This window comes from Amphibalanus amphitrite, unplaced genomic scaffold (genome assembly GCF_019059575.1).
Source record: "Amphibalanus amphitrite isolate SeventyFive unplaced genomic scaffold, NRLGWU_Aamphi_draft 000137F_arrow, whole genome shotgun sequence".
Classification (NCBI taxonomy): domain Eukaryota; kingdom Metazoa; phylum Arthropoda; class Thecostraca; order Balanomorpha; family Balanidae; genus Amphibalanus; species Amphibalanus amphitrite.
In genome coordinates, this window is record NW_024881632.1 from 872,409 (window position 1) to 892,146 (window position 19,738).

At 47.9% G+C, this 19,738-nt stretch overlaps 1 protein-coding gene across 1 annotated transcript in view; it reads left to right on the top strand.

The window, feature by feature from the left end:
* Nucleotides 1-10,062: 10,062 nt before the first annotated feature.
* The window catches only part of LOC122382319 (rho GTPase-activating protein 100F-like), a 45,386-nt gene continuing 35,710 nt past the window's right edge, over nt 10,063-19,738 (top strand). The window contains exon 1 of the mRNA XM_043367495.1: nt 10,063-10,120. The gene's annotated coding sequence lies outside the window, so the exon portion shown is untranslated. The remainder of the gene's footprint in view (nt 10,121-19,738) is intronic.

Sequence of the window (19,738 nt, forward strand, 5' to 3'; positions counted from 1 at the left end):
AAGCGAATTGCTGGCTGGGATAACGGTCATGTGACCTCCCAAGGTCACTGAGGTCACCTGAGGTCACCATATTCAAAACGGCTGATAAAATCGCATACGCTGATTCGACTGGTGGTGTTTTTGTCGCGATCGGCCCAGTAGTTCCTGAGTTATAGAATGGCTGCCATAGGCCACAACGGTCATGTGACCTCCCAAGGTCACCCAAGTCACCTGAGGTCACCATATTCGAAACGGCTGATGAAATTGCATACGCTGATTCGACTGGTGGTGTTTTCGTCGCGATCGGCCCAGTAGTTCCTAAGTTATAGAATGGCTGCAATAGGCCACAACGGTCATGTGACCTCCCATTTCCCAAGGTCACCGAGGTCACCTGAGGTCACCATTTTCGAAACGGGTGATGAAATCGCATACGCTGAATCGACTGGTGTTGTTTTCGTCACGATCGGCTTAGTAGTTCCTGAGTTATAGAATGGCTGCAATAGGCGAAAACGTTAAGTTGACCTTTTGAGGTCACCGAGGTCACCTGAGGTCACCATATTCGAAACGGCTGATGAAATCACATACGCTGAATCGACTGGTGGTGTTTTAGTCGCGATCGGCCCAGTAGTTCCTGAGTTATGAAATGGCTGCCATAGGCCACAACGGTCATGTGACCTCCCAAGGTCACCCAGGTCACCTGAGGTCACCATATTCGAAACGGCTGATGAAATCGTATACGCTGAATCGACTGGTGGTGTTTTCATCGCGATCGGCCCAGTAGTTCCTGAGTTATAGAATGGCTGCAATAGGGGCCACAACGGTCATGTGACCTCCCAAGGTCACCGAGGTCACCTGAGGTCACCATATTCGAAACGGCTGATGAAATCGCATACGCTGAATGGACTGGTGGTGTTTTCGTCACGATCGGCCCAGTAGTTCCTGAGTTATAGAATGGCTGCCTTAGGCCACATTGGTCATGTGACCTCCCAAGGTCACTGAGGTCACCTGAGGTCACCATATTCAAAACGGCTGATGAAATCGTATACGCTGAATCGACTGGTGGTGTTTTCGTCACGATCGGCCCAGTAGTTCCTGAGTTATAGAATGGCTGCCATAGGCCACATTGGTCATGTGACCTCCCAAGGTCACCCAGGTCACCTGAGGTCACCATATTCGAAACGGCTGATGAAATCGCATACGCTGATTCGACTGTTGGTGTTTTCGTCACGATCGGCCCAGTAGTTCCTGAGTTATTAAATGGCTGCAATAGGCCACATTGGTCATGTGACCTCCCAAGGTCACCGAGGTCACCTGAGGTCACCATATTCGAAACGGCTGATGCAATCGCATACGCTGATTCGATTGGTGGTGTTTTCGTCACGATCGGCCCAGTAGTCCCTGAGTTATAGAATGGCTACCATAGGCCACAACGGTCATAGGACCTCCCAAGGTCACCGAGGTCACCTGAGGTCACCATATTCGAAACGGCTGATGAAATCGCATACGCTGAATCGATTGGTGGTGTTTTCGTCACGATCGGCCCAGTAGTTCCTGAGTTATAGAATGGCTGCCATAGTCCACATGGCCGCCACCGATAGGGGGGATGTCTCTATGCTATGCCTTATTGATTTAAGCAAATGTTTTGATGTCATCAACCATGAGTTATTGCTCGCTAAATTGGCAATGCACGGCATAGAGACATCCTGGTTCGCCGCTTATCTCCAGGGTCACACACAGAGTGTGTCATTGAAGGACGAGTCCGGTCGCCGGGTATTATCACAACCTCTCCCCAACTCTATGGGCGTCTTTCAAGGCTCGGCACTCGGTCCCTTACTCTTCACGGTATTTTCCAATGATCTATCACTCTATTCTGAGGATGCAGCAGTCTTCCAGTACGCTGATGATACTCAATTGTTGGTGAGTGGCCCTTTAAACGACCTTAGGGGACTCATCTCGCGCTTGGAAGCGTCACTGGCGTCTCTCGACCATTGGTTCAGTGCAAATGCTCTTAAAGTAAACACTGCTAAAACTCAGCTCATGGTTTTCGGCAGTCGGCAAAATTTGAGAAGCATACCTGCTTTCACCGTTTCTTTTCGCGACACCAAACTAGTGCCATGCAAGCAGGTGGGCAACCTGGGCGTTATCTTCGACGGCACCCTGTCCTGGGACGCGCATGTGTCCGAGCTCAGTCGCCGATGCACGGGTCTCCTAATTGGCCTCTCCCATGTCCGCCACTACCTCCCCGACGGTGTCACCAAGACACTAGTGGTGGCTCTCGTCATGTCACGGATCCAGTACTGTCTCTCCGTATTTGGTAATGGTAGCCAAAAGAACTTCGATCGCATTCAGAAAATTCTTAACTTTGCCGCTAGAGTCATTTTCGGTCGCCGTAAATTTGATCATGTCTCCCATCTCCGGGACCAACTCGGCTGGATGGCACCTAAAACAATGGCTGAATACCATACCCTTATCACGGCGCACAAGGCCATCCAGAGAGGTGAACCCGAGGAGATCGCGACCCTATTTTCCAAAAATTCCCAAACACGAGCAAGGTCTACTCGCCAAGACCACCTTTTCCACTTACCGCGACCCCGACTAGAGACCGGAAAACGTAGATTCGCCTACCGTGCCGCGGCGCTCCTAAATACTCTCCCCTTCGAGCTAACGCAGTTGCCTCCAGCCAGATTTGCCCGTGCTGTAAAAAAGGGGCTTAAGCCTAGCCAGAGTAGCCATAGTAGCTAGCCTCATGACTCTTGGACTATGAAAGGCAAACGAGTCTGTGTGTACATAGTTATGAACGCGGCTTCGTGCGGGTTACACCTAGTATGTGCGTGTTCGGCGTTCGCGTTGTGTATTTCGTATCCGTAAGTGTGTGCGTTTTCTTGTGTAGGTACCTATTTCTTGTGTTATCTTCAACCAGCTCGGACTCGGAGTGTAATCGCCACGCCGATTGTGGATTGCTCTTGATGGTCAATACATACATACATACATACACATCGGTCATGTGACCTCCCAAGGTCACCCAGGTCACCTGAGGTCACCATATTCGAAACGGCTGATGAAATCGCATACGATGAATCGACTGGTGCTGTTTTCGTCACGATCGGCCCAGTAGTTCCTGAGTTATACAATGGCTGCAATAGGCGAAAACGTTAAGTTGACCTTTTGAGGTCACCGAGGTCACCTGAGGTCACCATATTCGAAACGACTAATGAAATCGCATACGCTGATTCAACTGGTGGTGTTTTCGTCGTGATCGGCCCAGTAGTTCCTGAGTTATAGAATGGCTGCCATAGGCCATAACGGTCATGTGACCTCCCAAGGTCACTGAGGGCACCTGAGGTCACCATATTCGAAACGGCTGATAAAATCGCATACGCTGATTCGACTGGTGGTGTTTTTGTCGCGATCGGCCCAGTAGTTCCTGAGTTATAGAATGGCTGCCATAGGCCACAACGGTCATGTGACCTCCCAAGGTCACCCAGGTCACCTGAGGTCACCATATTCGAAACGGCTGATGAAATCGCATACGCTGATTCGACTGGTGGTGTTTTCGTCGCGATCGGCCCAGTAGTTCCTGAGTTATAGAATGGCTGCAATAGTCCACAACGGTCATGTGACCTCCCATTTCCCAAGGTCACCGAGGTCACCTGAGGTCACCATATTCGAAACAGGTGATGAAATCGCATACGCTGAATCGACTGGTGTTGTTTTCGTCACGATCGGCCTAGTAGTTCCTGAGTTATAGAATGGCTGCAATAGGCGAAAACGTTAAGTTGACCTTTTGAGGTCACCGAGGTCACCTGAGGTCACCATATTCGAAACGGCTGATGAAATCACATACGCTGAATCGACTGGTGGTGTTTTCGTCGCGATCGGCCCAGTAGTTCCTGAGTTATGAAATGGCTGCCATAGGCCACAACGGTCATGTGACCTCCCAAGGTCACCCAGGTCACCTGAGGTCACCATATTCGAAACGGCTGATGAAATCGTATACGCTGAATCGACTGGTGGTGTTTTCGTCGCGATCGGCCCAGTAGTTCCTGAGTTATAGAATGGCTGCAATAGGCCACAACGGTCATGTGACCTCCCAAGGTCACCGAGGTCACCTGAGGTCACCATATTCGAAACGGCTACGGCTGATGAAATCGCATACGCTGAATCGACTGGTGGTGTTTTCGTCACGATCGGCCCAGTAGTTCCTGAGTTATAGAATGGCTGCCTTAGGCCACATTGGTCATGTGACCTCCCAAGGTCACCGAGGTCACCTGAGGTCACCATATTCAAAACGGCTGATGAAATCGCATACGCTGAATCGACTGGTGGTGTTTTCGTCACGATCGGCTTAGTAGTTCCTGAGTTATAGCATGGCTGCCATAGGCCACATTGGTCTTGTGACCTCCCAAGGTCACCGAGGTCACCTGAGGTCACCATATTCGAAACGGCTGATGAAATCGCATACGCTGAATCGACTGGGGGTTTTTTCGTCACGATCGGCCTAGTAGTTCCTGAGTTATGGAATGGCTGCAATAGGCGAAAACGTTAAGTTGACCTTTTGAGGTCACCGAGGTCACCTGAGGTCACCATATTCGAAACGGCTGATGAAATCGCATAGGCTGAATCGACTGGTGGTGTTTTCGTCGCGATCGGCCCAGTAGTTCCTGAGTTATAGAATGGCTGCCATAGGCCACAACGGTCATGTGACCTCCCAAGGTCACCCAGGTCACCTGAGGTCACCATATTCGAAACGGCTGATGAAATCGTATACGCTGAATCGACTGGTGGTGGTTTCGTCACGATCGGCTTAGTAGTTCCTGAGTTATAGCATGGCTGCCATAGGCCACAACGGTCATGTGACCTTCCAAGGTCACCGAGGTCACCTGAGGTCACCATATTCGAAACGGCTGATGTAATCGCATACGCTGAATCGACTGGTGTTGTTTTCGTCACGATCAGCCTGGTAGTTCCTGAGTTATAGAATGGCTGCCTTAGGCCACATTGGTCATGTGACCTCCCAAGGTCACCGAGGTCACCTGAGGTCACCATATTCAAAACGGCTGATGAAATCGCATACGCTGATTCGATTGGTGGTGTTTTCGTCACGATCGGCCCAGTAGTTCCTGAGTTATAGAATGGCTGCCATAGGCCACATCGGTCATGTGACCTCCCAAGGTCACCCAGGTCACCTGAGGTCACCATATTCGAAACGGCAGATGAAATCGCATACGCTGAATCGACTGGTGGTGTTTTCGTCACGATCGGCCCAGTAGTTCCTGAGTTATAGAATGGCTGCAATAGGCGAAAACGTTAAGTTGACCTTTTGAGGTCACCGAGGTCACCTGAGGTCACCATATTCGAAACGGCTGATGAAATCGCATACGCTAATTCGACTGGTGGTGTTTTCGTCGCGATCAGCCCAGTAGTTCCTGAGTTATAGAATGGCTGCAATAGGCGTCAATGCCGAGTTGACCTCTTGAGGTCACCGAGGTCACCTGGGATCACGAGCTTCGAAACGGCTGATAAAATCGTGCCCCCTGATTCGAATGGTGTTTCGTTCGTTCCGATCGGTCCAGTAGTTCCTGAGTTATAGAATGGCTGCAAGGGTGGCGGTCGAATAGTGTTGTCCAAGTTACGGCAGAGTTTTATGAAACGAGGCCCAGGGCCTCGTTTCATAAAAGGAATTACTTACGGCGTTCCGTCAATTATGCCAGATTTGGCGTATTTGATGCCAATTCGGTTTCATAAAGCCGGAGACCGGAGTAATTCACGTCATCGAAAGTACGGAGCTTCATTTACGGCAAATGCTCGATTCCGGACCAATTGATGCCATTTGGGTTTCATAAAACGACGTAATTAACGCCAAATATTTTATCAAGCTCTTGGTATCAGTGGTGTAAACTACGCACAAAAATGTTGCGTGATTTTGAATTAATGTGAAGATTTGAAGCTAGTTTTTAATATATTTTATAACGTTGAGCCCGGTGAGGAAGAAAGAACAGCCAAAATGAGAAAAAGAAACTGCAAATCTTCTGTACCAGTCGCTTTTTGTGGCCACTATCGGAATTTTGTTTATTCGCCGCGCCGCGCCACTTTCGTAGTTAGGGACTTCTGCTTCTGCTGGCTTTCTGCTGTTTTTAATATATTGTTTTAATAAAGGATGGTCATCAATATAAATTTTGTTTTTTCATAAATAATTTTTAAGATCTAAATTTAACATAATTGTTTTATAATTTCTCGTAAAAAAATAAGTGTTGACATGAAATTGTAATTTGTAGGACGCTTGATAAATTACGGTAACTACGCAAATGTGCTTAGTTACGGAGGTGTAAACAATTCCAGTAGTGGCTTTGTGAAACGGCTTTATTTGCGCTCCGTAGTTTGAAAGGGTGTGAATTACGGAAAGGTGTAAGTTACGGCAGAGCTTTATGAAACGAGGCCCTGGCCGCACAATATCCCAACATAAAAAGCAATGGTATCTTACCACTCGATCCGTTATTCCTTGCTCCCTTCCTTGCCATTTCTCCCCTACTGAAGCTAGAGACTCGCCTAAAAAAGATGATCGTGAGCGTCATGACTAGATGCAGCGACTGGTACCCAATTTCAAGATTTCAGTGCAACCGGGGTGGTGACCTCTGAGGTCAGGTCAAAGACCCCAAGGAAAGATACAAATGCTAGTAGACAACTTCCCCCAACACAGTCACAGGGCAGAGATGCTGCCTAGTACCTAGAGCGTTTGTCACATGCAGTCTAATAAAAATGCGAGTTTTGTTTGGGAGAAATTAAATTGGGCATTGACCTAATGTCAGGGAAGGTCAAAGTCGTTTAGATCAGGAGGTTAGTCAAGGGAGATCACGTGATGCATTATTTGAATTGACTGCTACGTTCTGACTTAACCCTATTCCTTGCGGGGGGGGCCTCAGGAGCCCCCCCCTGAGGTTTTTTGGTTATTTCTCCCAAACGGTTGAGCTAGGAAGCTCAAATTTTCTGACTTTTCCTAAAAGGCTTCTACGCAACATGTCTGAAAATTTTGAGTTGATCTGACCTCAGGTCAGGTCACCAGAGGCGGTTTGGTAACCCTACCTCAGAAAAGTTTGCAATCACGCCAGAGCTAGAGTTTTTGACCGATCAATTTCTTCTCTTCAGGCTTTAGTTAGGGTACCAGTATGTGCAATTTGTATATCTCGGAATTTTGATATCGGTGACCTAAGGTCAGGTCAGTTTCGCGACCTCCCCATTATAAGTCAATGGGGGAAAAATCAACTCCCTGTTTTTACCACTAAAACGGGTCGGAATGGCCCCATATACCATACATGACTTCATATACGATCAACCTTCACTACCTTGAGGTCTGTTTTGCTGTTGGGCAGCTGTGAGATCATGTGACGTCATCAAAGATCACCAAAGGTTTTTGGCCAATAACTCCGTACAGGAACAAGATACAGACGCGTGGATGGTCTCATTGTGTTCAGCTCGTCAAGACGCATCGAATGATATACATGATGACCTCGAGGTCACGTGACCTGAGGTCAACCTTTGACCTTGACCTTTCGAGGTCAACATATATATCATTCGATGCGGATTGACGAGAGGATCACGATGATGCCCTTAGTTTGTTCCTATCTTGACTAATTCGAAAGTTATTCGAGAAAAACTCTCTCCATATCTAGCGCCGCCATTTGGACTTTTTCGACCCCTGTGACGTCATCTTTGACCTGACCTGAAAATGACCTTAGTAAAAATTGTAGATCTTGACCGTGCGTATCCGATGCCGTTTACTGTTTGTCGCTGCGATGTGTAGTTTTTGAGATCTGAAGGGGGGCCGAATCGGCCCCCCCCCCCCCGCCAGTTTCTTGTCCCGGCGGAGCCCGCCAGGAATAGGGTTAATGAAGGCTTTTGTGACTTGCTGAGTCGATAGTTAAAGGGACCCTCCCAGTTCCCACCTTCAAAAAATTTAATGAATTGGTATGAAAGTGATGTCGCTCCATTCAGAAAGAGCAAAAACGAATATCTACCAAATTTCACCGAAAAATATTCACCGGTTTTCAAGATATTTTACTTTTACTTTTGTTTACTTTTTTGGGATCTCCGCTGTTCCTAGCGACTTCATTTTGGAAGTGCGGCGTTCGCTGCAGATGTTGCGCGCAAATAGCATATACCACCACTGCTTTACAAAGATGTTAGTATAAGGTTTTAAAATCGTTAGATCACCGCTGACGTCACAAATTCTAAGGGGCATCTCAATACATTAGCCCCTTAGAATCCGAAAACTGCAAGTTTGAAATTCCATATCTCCGAATTAAAACATTTTTCGATGTTGTGAGTGCCCAAACCGGTATTTGCAGACCATGGCCACCAATTTGGTTATCACAACTCAAAACTAATGTTAAGGTGGGATGGTCACTTTAAATTTGACAGGCGGCTGGTGCCGAGAAATTTCGATAACCTCGATGACATCAAATACAAACCCTTTTTCCTGCCTCAGCCGGGGAGAGTAACAGTACACTACCAGGAAGTTTAAACTTCCTGTTCAGATTTGGCTCCTCTTCAGGTTATGAAAAAATGTCCGCAACATGGACCAATATTTACTGCATTCCAGAAGTGCAAAAGAAACCAGTTTATCGCGTCTAGTAAACGTTTATGCTGACCTGCACAGGTGTGAAGGCCAGAAGCTGTGAACGGGTGAAGAAACAAAGAGAGCAGCTTGATCTGAGAGCTAAACTAGTTGAACCGGCCCTCAGGAACCGCGTTTGGCTGCAGGTTTTTTTTTGGGGGGGGGGCTCTTTCGTGACAAATTTGTCTGAAACAAGTAAGTGTCAGGCGCCTGAGAGCCTTACCATGTTATGGATATTTCAAGTTAGAAATGACCATGACAGAATATGGTCACACAAAATTATTTAAGTCTGAGGCTACTCCATATCTATAATACAATTGTCCATAGTCTGGCTGAACGGATATATGTAAGACACATAAATAAGCTCATATTGGACCTATACGAGAACCTCCAACGAAGCTCATATTGGACCTCGTATATAATCGGATAGATACGTTCTGTTTTAAAATTAGTTTTATTTTTCATGAGCACGTCATGAAAAAAACGCCCATCCATAATTTTAGTAATCATTCCACAATCTCATTATGTTTGCTCAAAACATTTAGAAAAGTGTTTCAGCAAAAGTGCCTATGTGTCATGTGGCACAATGTAGCAAATAATACGTGTTCTTTGTCATCTGGTAAGCAAAAATGGTTTTGGACTTGCTTGTGGATTGCGCATAACGAAAAATGTACGAGAATAAATTACGAGGAATTAGTGCTAAAAATTACCCCAGCCTCACGGCACGGTTAGTAAATATATACCAATTTTGTAAGTAGTATTGACGTGATTCCTTTTTAGCGTAACATGCTTTGACGATTTTCCATATAATGCGATGAGTATTCTAACTTACGGCAAAATCTAAATCAATAGGTAACAGAGGCTGCTGCTGTACGTTTATTTTAGGGATGGACTGTTATGCGGGGCCTCTGGAATGCCTCCAGCCCGTCTCCGCCCGAGGCGAACAATGCCGTATGGTGTGTGTTAGCTCTCCCCACATGTAGTCGTCTGGCCCCGGGCGCTCGGCTGCACCATTGTTGAGGCTCGGCGGGGCGGCCGCGGGAAAGTGTCGCCACCGGCGGCGCGGCGGCCGGGCTTCAGACGGCCTCCGACCACCTGCCCGGGCCGGCGGGTCGGCCGCGCGCCGCTCCCATTATTGATCGACGGGCGCCGCCGCCGACGGCGCAGCCGCCGTGGCCGCCGACCGCTCCGTCCCGCCGCCGCCGCCGCCGCCGCCGCCGCCGCCGGGCTCGTCACCGCCCGCCGCCGCCCGCCACCAGTGCACGCCGTCCCGTGCACGCCGCGCAGTCGTGCACCTCATCCCGCGCCCGACTCGCACGGCGGAGATCGCGCGCGCACGTCTCGGCCGTCCCGTGCAGTGAGTGCGCCGTCGTCCAGCGGGGGCAGTGACCGGTCGAGTGCGGCCGGCGGTGTGCGTGAACCGGTGCCAATCAATAGTGCGTACTACGAGATGGGTGGGCCGGCCGTGGAGAGCCAGCGGGGCCGCCTCGCCACCGCCGCGCCGCGCGCCACGCTCCACCGCTGACTCAGGTGGGTGAACGGGGCACTGGAGGGGGAGTGGTCAGCACTGAAAGGTACAGCGGGGTGCTGGAGAGGGAGTGGTCAGCACTGGAGGGTACAGCGGGGTGCTGGAAGGGTTCAGCGGGGCACTGGAGGGGTTCAGCGGGGCAATGGAAGGGTCCAGCGGGGCACTGGAGAGGGAGTGGTCACCACTGGAAGGTACAGCGGGGTGCCGGAGGGGTTCAGCGGGGCACTGGAAGGAGAGTGGTTGGTGCTGGAAGGTACAGCGGGGCACTAGATGGGGAATGGTGGGCACTGGAAGGTACAGCGGGGCATTATAGGGGCAATGGTGGGCACTGGTAGGTACAGGGGGCACTGGAAGGTGAAATGGTCGACGATGAAAGGGTACATCAGGGTACTGGAACTTACAGGGGCACTGGAAAGGTGCAGATATATTGGAAAGGTTCACGGGAGCTGTAGGGGTGCTGGAAGGACACCAGAATGCTGCAGGGGTCGACAATAAGGGGTTCAAAGGAAGATACAGTCAAGGTATAGCACATGAGAGAGGGCAGTAGAATGTTATAAGGGCCAGAGAATGGTGACTGGTACTGGAAGAATGCGGGGGTTGACAATTTGATAAAAAGGCGATGTTCCGCCTCGGGTGTAATGCCGACTATAAGATGGGCTGTATTTGTAGATTCGTCTGCTTATTGGTTCATGAATAAGCACACTGGAAAGTGAAAATTTAGGACAATCGGTTGGCGTGGGGTTCATTGGCATGAAGCCATTGACCATATGTTCAAAATGATTCCATGTGTTTTCTCAGCTATGTAGGTTGTAGACCGCTGTACTGATAGTTTCATTTATACTCGCATTGAAAACGCTCGCGTTCGCTCGTGATCAGATAATAAAATCGACGAAGCCCACTGACATGGGGATACACATGCGTGCTAATTAGAGCTATTGGTTTTCCCCTCCTACCAAAATAGGTATATGTTGCTTTTTTATTACAGATCTTTGTTCTATTTTCACGCGGAATAGCATTATCTGCCAGGAAAGTTTCTAAGCCCCTAGCAACATATGCAAAGAACTACATAGACAGAACTGAACTTACAAGCCTCCGTACAACATTCCACATTTACCGCTTAAATGTTATTGTTACGAATAAGTTGATAATATGAACAAAGTATAAGAATACTTTACTCCGGACTCCGGTGGTAACCTCCCTCTGCTCCCTAAAGATGCGCCTAACGGCTGTCGCTGGGAGACGTAGCGTGCCGCTGTCTCGGTAAGTGCCGCTCATTTTCCTCCGGACCGGTCTGCCAGCGAGCCGTGCGGCCTCGCCAGGAGCGGCGCACACCACTTCACCAGCGAGCCAAACGGGCCACCGGCTTCATTAGGGAGCGGTTCACGTGGCATTGTTAAAACAGCTCGCCCAGAGCCGCGGCTGCAGGGGCTCGGGGAGGCGCCCGCCCGGCCGGAGCTCTCAGTTGTCTGCGGCAGAGATGTGGCCTGGACTCACCGAGGCGTGAGGACGAGGTGCGCGCTGCGGCGTCCTGGGTGAGAGCGAGACGCTGATGCAAATTGCTTTGTTCTATTCAGCATGTGGAAACACATTTGGTTGTTAAGCTCCAACTAGATTACACATTCTGCCAAAAATAAACTTTTGGTTAAAACAGCAGCCGCACTGGTTCAGAATGGTCTCCAGTTGAGTGCTACTTCAAATAGCGTAGAAGTAACGATTATGTATAACAAACATCTACTCGCAGTTCGCACTGAATCCTATTTAAGAAAAAAGGCGTCTTCATCTTGCGCTTCTTTCGGGTTTCGCTTTAACCCGCAACATTCAGGCACATGGTGCCTAATGTGTTACCTTCTATTACAGATATTGCCAGCATATTGCTTATTGAGCAATGGGCATATCGCTTTATCTTATGATGATTAATCTTGAACTACGTGAAAGCTGCCTTTCCTGCCACGATCCGTGACTTAAAGAAAAGTGTGCAGTCTCCAGATACCTATTTACAATATTGGTAGTGTGGTATGACAGTTTGACGTTTGTGAAAAGCGATAATGTGAACACATATATATTGCACAAACCGGTTTCGATATTACTTCATCATCTATTTCATCATCATCACCACCTATTTCGTCTCCGTTTTGTATTTTGTGTGTTTTATTTATATATTTGCACACTGATGAAGTAATATCGAAACTTGTGCAATATATAGGGTGAAGTCGTATAAGAGTACGCACTTAGTGGATTTCTTGCTCTCATTTGTTTAATATTTGAAGGAAAGAAATCACAAATAGGGAATATTAAAGTTCATTGAATTAGCCATCAACCCATGGGGCAACGATCCTTCAGCGTAAATGGAAGTGGTCTAAAAATGACATTTTCTGAACCGTTGCACTTGCGTACTCTTACCATATGGGGTGTGTAAGAGTACGCACGCCAGGCGGGTGGAGTACGCAAGCATATGAACACACACCTATGCAGCTTGCACTGTCCAAATGCCTTAACTTCAAACTCAGAAGGCATTTAAGTTAATTCTAGTATCTAAAAAGAAAAACATAAAATAAACCTTTCAAGTCTATAAATCAGGAAATAATCATTTCGTGTGTTTCTTAAAAAATGCACAATCAAAAAGGAGAATAACTCGTAGTTGGAAGAATTTCGGGTACGCATCTGCATCACAGTGCTCCATTGATGATATACCTACAAAACAAACGTCATTGAGCGATAGATTAATGATTATATATTTCTGTATATTCGATTTAATGTATAATTCTGCGTACTCTTACCCTCCTGAACAGTGCGTCCTCTTACCGTACATGCAATTCGCGCACAAAACAACCCCGAAACGTTGTGCAAAACTTCGCAAACAGAATATTGCAGTGTACAGTATTTCCCCAGATAACCTCACAAGTTTCCCACAACAATCACGGAAATGTACCTTATCTCAACTGCCAAGTATCAACATTATTGTACCATATCATAATAATATCATAACGCTCGAAAATAATATTCATCGCCTTAAACTCAACAGCGTCGCCGCTCAACGCCCATGTTCCGTTGGTGACATGCACGCACTGGCGGCTTCATGTCACTTCATGAACTCGACAAACCCGCGTTGCTAAGCAACCGAAACAGCTGATGCGTACTCTTATCGCCCGCGTACTCTTACCCGCCCTTACCCTATGTGTTCACATTATCGCTTTTCACAATATTGGTAGTCATTGACCTCTGAATCTTAGTCCTGAAATTGATGTGGTGTTTTGAAAAGCTCATACAGGTGTCATTGGCGGCCCCTAAAGTGCAGCGGCCTTCCCTCACGCCCATTTCTAAATACTCGCTGGGCGCTATTGGCACGGGTGTCCCAGGCCGAAGCGCCGTGCCGGCTGCGCGGAAGCACCCAGAGTCGTGCGGCACAGTCTAACTTCCAGGTTATAACAGCTGCTGCCATCTAGCGGCAGTGGCATAAGTACCTAAGCTCCATCGGGCGAGGATCTTTGACTGAATACTACGTCAGCGCTTGCCGACCGAGTTTTTTTGCAATTGTATGAAGCCTTTCGGTCGTGCATACCAGAGGCTATCACGACGTGATAACCAACAAGTTTCGAGGCCCGAGGGTCACCTAGACGCTCAGTCGCTGCCCTGGTGTGAACACACTAACACTCCTCGGTCGTGTTCTCCATTCATGGCTGCTGTTTTTGGCAGCGATAGATCATCGCTCCGATGGAAATAGAAAATGGCGGAATAACTACAAGCTGAATATCCCGTTCTCATAAAAGCTGCCATATGTGTGAACTAGGAACAGTGACCTTATAGCTGTCAAAGCCACGAGGAGCGGCTGTCATTCAGCTAATATTGACAGCCGTGCGGCCGAAATCTAATTTGCTTTGCTTAGCTTATGCATACTCAATGCTCTGCTATATTTTGCTTTTGTGAAACGGGTTTAGGCTAACTTTTCGTTAGCCTAAACCCGATTTTCAATTTATTTTAATTTACCCTAACTTTTTGGATAGCATAAATTAAAACTAGTGTATTTTGATAGGAACAGCCCAGATCCGAGTTTATACTAACTTTGGAGCACGTTAGCCTAAACCAGATTTACCCTAACCCGGCCAATTAAACGATTCTGTTAGTTCATATTTTATCCACCAGGGTTTGCTTCATACTCAAAGGCCTTCCTCGTCCAGTAAAAGATCTGGCAGCGATGTGCCACGTCGATTTGGAAGCACGACTAAGCTACAATTTCGGCGCAGCTGTTTGCACGCCGGAATATCTTTGACTTTGAGCGTTATTGTTGTTACACGTGCAGTTTCAAGGATGGTGGTCGTTGTGTGTCTACAACAGGTAAGCTGAATATTGTTCTCCCTAATATATGATAGATCAGGTTAAGTAAACAGCCAGAAGAACTCCACCCACCCATATTGTTGTCACTTGTCTCCTTGTTTTGTTTTGTTTTTCCACCTACCTTCTTGCAAAAACTGCCTGTAGCTAGCTTGTGCCTGCCATGACATGACTAGAGTCCATACCGGTATCCCTTTTTGCTTTATCTTGGCGGCTATATAGTTGTGTGAAGATGGCGGATACTAGGCTCATGTGTTGTTAATGGTTGCATCACTTTTCATTTTGAAATGAAGGAGCAGGGCATTCTTACAATTGTAAAACTAACCATACTTTGTTGGAAGCTGTTCTGTTAGGTTGTGCATCAGTTGGGTAAAGGACGAGGCTCAAATCCAAATATTGATCTACCAATGAGAGGTTGGAGTGGGCAGGGCCATGACCATGTAACGAAAAAATGGATGTGATTTTGTGCATCCTAGCTTTCAAATGAAAAAATAAGACATTAGCAAGTTGTAATTCACACAAGGCCTGTACTCACTCAGCGCACAATTAGCTGGCGGTCCTAATGAAGTAAGTTGTGACTCCAGGCCAACCGACGTTTGACGGCAATTGCTGATTGACAGAAACGTGCCAGAAAAAGTGAGTAATTAAGAGATGGTTGGTAAATAGTTATTATTTGTATTAATTTGTTTACAATGTTGTTAATTATAGCAAAATAATTATTCAATAGTTACTATTTTGTATTTATTGTTTTAAAAATAAATTTCTAAACTTTTTACATAGTGCCGATCCATTTATGGAATGGCCAGCTGATTGTCTGCCAAAGTGGACGCCCAGAACCTGCAAAAAACATCGTCATTTTCGGGTGAATGTGCGTACTTTCGCCAAGTATTACTCGTTAACTATCATTCCTTTGGTAATGGAAGCTTTTTCTCTTCAGTGGGTGTACTCAATACTGCAAGTATTGTCCCGTTACACTGAATGCACCCCGTCATAGCGGGGACTGCATTTATGCCCATATATAGTTATAGGTACAAGATCCATTTATTGATCGATCAATGTTTTTATTTCTGCCTCATAGTTTCCCCAATTGGCATGCTTCTTGTAAAACACTGATTGGCAGTGCTGCTAGCAGGTGGCAAAGAAAAATGATGAAGCTAACCACACACAAAAATACAGCCAAAATAATGACTGTTTTTTATGCAAAGCATGCTAAAAGACAATCAGGAAATTGATTTTTTATGGAGGCAATCTGGTGTCAGAATCAAACTATTGATTCCACAAACATTAGTTTGTGTTTTATTTTTGATAGTTTGGCTATTAACAAAATTGCATAGGCGTAGAAACAGGAGGGTCAGGTGGGCAAGTGCCCACCTACTTTTTGAGGTGGGGGCCGGGGGCTTCAGGGCCTCCTGTAAGGGATTTTCGCTGGAGGGGGGGGGGGGGGGGGCAGAGGCTCAAGGAGCCAAACCTAGGGTTCCCTCAAATCCTGTTTTCTCATTGGATTTAGGCCACTTATTTTTAGTCATAGCCCTGACACGATTATCTTTTCTTAACTAAGAAAAATAAAAATAGTAGCCTATCTTATCCATGCTTTGATATTTATTTGTCACCCTTTCACATTGCCCGACCAGGTGGTTACAAAAATGAAATACAAAGGAAATACGAACCTCCCAATTTTAATGCTATCTTGCTCAAAATTTTGCGCTGAACCTGAATCCCCTGTCAGCATTTGGGGCCTGGGGGTAGGTCTGGTCAGGTAAGCTCAGGTCAACCAGTGTCCAGTAGCTAGCGTAGGTGTCATACCAGGTAGCCAAAGTAGGTGTCAATCACCACTGAAAGGGAGCTTCGTAACATGGGAAGCTTCGTAACATATTTTTTGGCACCAAAACCTCTCTTGAAAATGGATCCTAAATTCGACATCTGCAAAAAGGACACTAATACATGTTGAAACTTGAAAAGGTGAAGCAAGGTCATCTAAGCTCAGTAACCTTGACCACCTGACCCTAATGCGACCCTGACACCTACCATAAGGCATGGTATTACAATCATTCCACAAGTTTGCGCGTTTTTTTAAGACAAATAGTCTGAAAACGCGTCGATAATGTGCGCTAACACGCAGAATCGCGATTCTGCCATGCCATGGTCTCTAGAAACACGCCATAGGTCAAGGGTCATGGGGTTCGGGGTCATATAATTGTCATGATGTGTGTAATTTTGATTAGCTCGTGAATACGAAAAGTTTCGCCGCGATCGGCCACCTTTTACGAGTTTTTTTTTTTAACTGAGGGTCATGGGTGGGTCTATCCGACCTCCCAATAAGCGCGACGTTCAATTTCTCTCAAACACTCAGGGTATATTTTAACAAACTGACTGCGTCCCATTTGGGGACGCAGCCCCCTGCCTTTGGGACGTAGCCCTCGCGAAATTTGAACCACTGCGTCCCACACTGAAATGACAGGGTGTCAGCAGAAAAGTGCTAGCAAAAATAAGTAACATGCCTCGGTCTTTTACTGTGTAACAGATGTTGCTTTTCGATTGCTTTGTGCCCTGATTTACTATGTGCCTAAGCACAAACATACCCTCTCCATTCCTTGTGCCTTGCTCTATCCTGAAGTCGTACACCTTGTTATATCCTCCCCTACTATACCCCTAGGGTATGTGCCCTGCCCAGTGTCCTGTCCTTACGTCTTGTACCTTGCCCTGCCCTTCCTTCAGGCCCTGTGCCCCGCCCTGTCCTGCCCTCAAATCCGATACCTTATGTACTCTGCCTTGAAGTTGTATGCGCTGTCTTCCCATCTTTACGCCCGTGCCCTGTCCTACCCTAGTTTGAGGCCCTGTGCCCTTCTCTGCCCTCAAGCCTCGTACACTTGTCCTGCCATCAGACCCCGTGCCCTGCCTTGCCCTCAGGTGCTGTGCCCTGTCCTGCCATCAGGTCTTGTGCCTTCCCATGCCCTCATGCCCCGGCCCAGCGTCCTTCCTCAAGCCTGATGCCTTGCCCTACCTCAGACCCCATGTGCATGCCCTGCCCTCAGACCCTGTCGTATTCTGCCATTAAGCCTTGTGCATTGTCTTGCCCTCAGACCCCGCCCTCGCACTAAGCTGCTGTGCTCTGCCCTGTCATCAGGCCTTGTGCTGTCCCATGCCATCAGCCCTGTGTCCTACTCTGCCCTCAAGCCTTGCACACTGCATTTCCCTAAGGTCTCGTGTCCCACTGCTCTCAGGCGCTGTGCCCTGCCCTGCTATCAGGCCTTGTGGTGTCCCCCGTCCTCAGGTCCCGTGCCGTTTCCCGTCCTCATGCCCTTACCTGTCCTCACAACCTGTGCTTTGTTCTGCCTTCATGCCCTGAGCCTTGTCTTGAACTCAGGCCCTATACCCTGTCTTGTCATACATTCAGGCCTTGTGCCCTACCTGTGTCCTTATATCTTGCTCTGCCCTTAGGTACTGTTTCTTGCCCTGCTCTAAGATCCTGTGTGTGTGTGTTGCCCTGCCATCAGGTGTGGTGTTCATCAGGTGTTCTAAGGCCCTGAATCTTGCACTACTTACCAGCCCTGTGTAATGACAGCCTCAGACCCGCGCCTTGCCTTGCCCTCGGACCCTGCAACCTACCCAGTCCTCACGTGCCTAATGTGTCTTATCTTAGCCTCATGGCCAGTGCCTGCCCTGTCCTTAAGGCTCAGACTCTGTGTCCTGCCCTTCCCCGAGGTCCTGTTAAGAGATGTCAAGGTCGAGCCCGCAGGCCCGGCGCGGCCACCGGGCCTAATACCATTACCAAAACGGATTTGCAATGGTCTTTTGATGTTACAAAATATGTGATAGAATGACTAATAGTAGATTGGCAATTCATAGGCGGCGTCAGAGCACCGAAGTTGGGAGGTGAAATCGACTTCCCTTTCTGCTTTCCTGGAACCGCCTATGATCCATCTCTTGTGATCACTTGTGAACCTCTAATACCCGAAAATAATGTTGATCCACCCACAGAATGAATACCTACAGTTATAGTGCACCAGCATAGTGATCTTCACCCAAATGACTCACTTCGTGAATAGGACCTCCCAATGGACCTTCCGATGCCCTGGAACCGCCCCTGAACAGGGTATCAACTTGAAAATTTCAAATGATGTGCCTAGTTTAGTTCTAAGAAAAGTCACAAAATTTCACCATCCTATCTTAAGCCGTTTCGAAGATATTCTCGAAAAACCTGAGGGATGGATGAAAACAACAACTCCCCTGCCACTAAAAGTGTTAACTGCCTGCACAGTGACGCGATTTTAGCTCCACTGGGGGCCAGCGGCATCACTTGCAGGGGCCACGGCCCCCAAGTTAACATGCTAGAGGGGGCCCTGGGGGCCAACCATATGTTTTGCTGCCCCCCCCCCTCATACACTTTTTACTCGGGACCCTCTCGTCTCGAGTTGAGAGGACGTTGTAATCTTCCAGAATAAACAAACTCAGTAAAAATAAGTTCCACGTATCTCCACGCACGGACTCCAAGGGACCCTTGTTGATCCAAGGAGGCCCTCTATCCATACTCGTCAGCGGAGGCCCCTGAGACTGATGGCCTGAGAGGCGCTAGTGAATCTGAGGAGGCCGGAGGCCCCAATATCCAAACTGGTCTGGGAAGGCCCCTGACACTGGTGGTCTGAGAGGCCCGTCTATCCACACTAACTAGTCAGAGGATGTCCCTGAGACTGGTGGTCTGGGAGGCCTCTCAATTTACATTAGTTAGAATAGGCCCCTGACACTGGCGGTCTGGGAGGCCCTTTACCCTCACTAGTCAGAGAAGGCCCCTCTATCCTCAATAGTCAGAAGAGGCCTCTGAGACTGATGGTCAGAGAGGTCCTAGTGAATCTAGGGAGGCCCCTCTCCACATTGTTCTAGGGAGGCCCCCGAGACTGATGGTCTGAGGGGCCCTTTTATTTATACTGACCACAGGAGCCCCCTAAGATTTTTGGTCTCAGAGGCTCTCCTGTTTATACTCACCAGAGGAGGCCCCTGGGATTGATAGTCTAACAGGCCCTTCTATTTATACTAGCCAGAGGAGGCACCTGAGACTGGTGGTTGGAGAGGTTCTACTATTCGTAATAGGTAGAGGAGGCCCCTGAAATTCAGGGTATCAGAGCCCTTCCTATGCATACTAGCCAAGAGAAGACCCTGAAATTAATTATCTGAGAGGCTGATCTATTCATACTAGCCAGAGAAAGCCCCTGGGATTAACCCTCGCCCGCACATGCCATTTTCCCATCCTAGAACGCACATGGGGGGGGGGGGGGTGCCACCCCCCGCGCCATTTC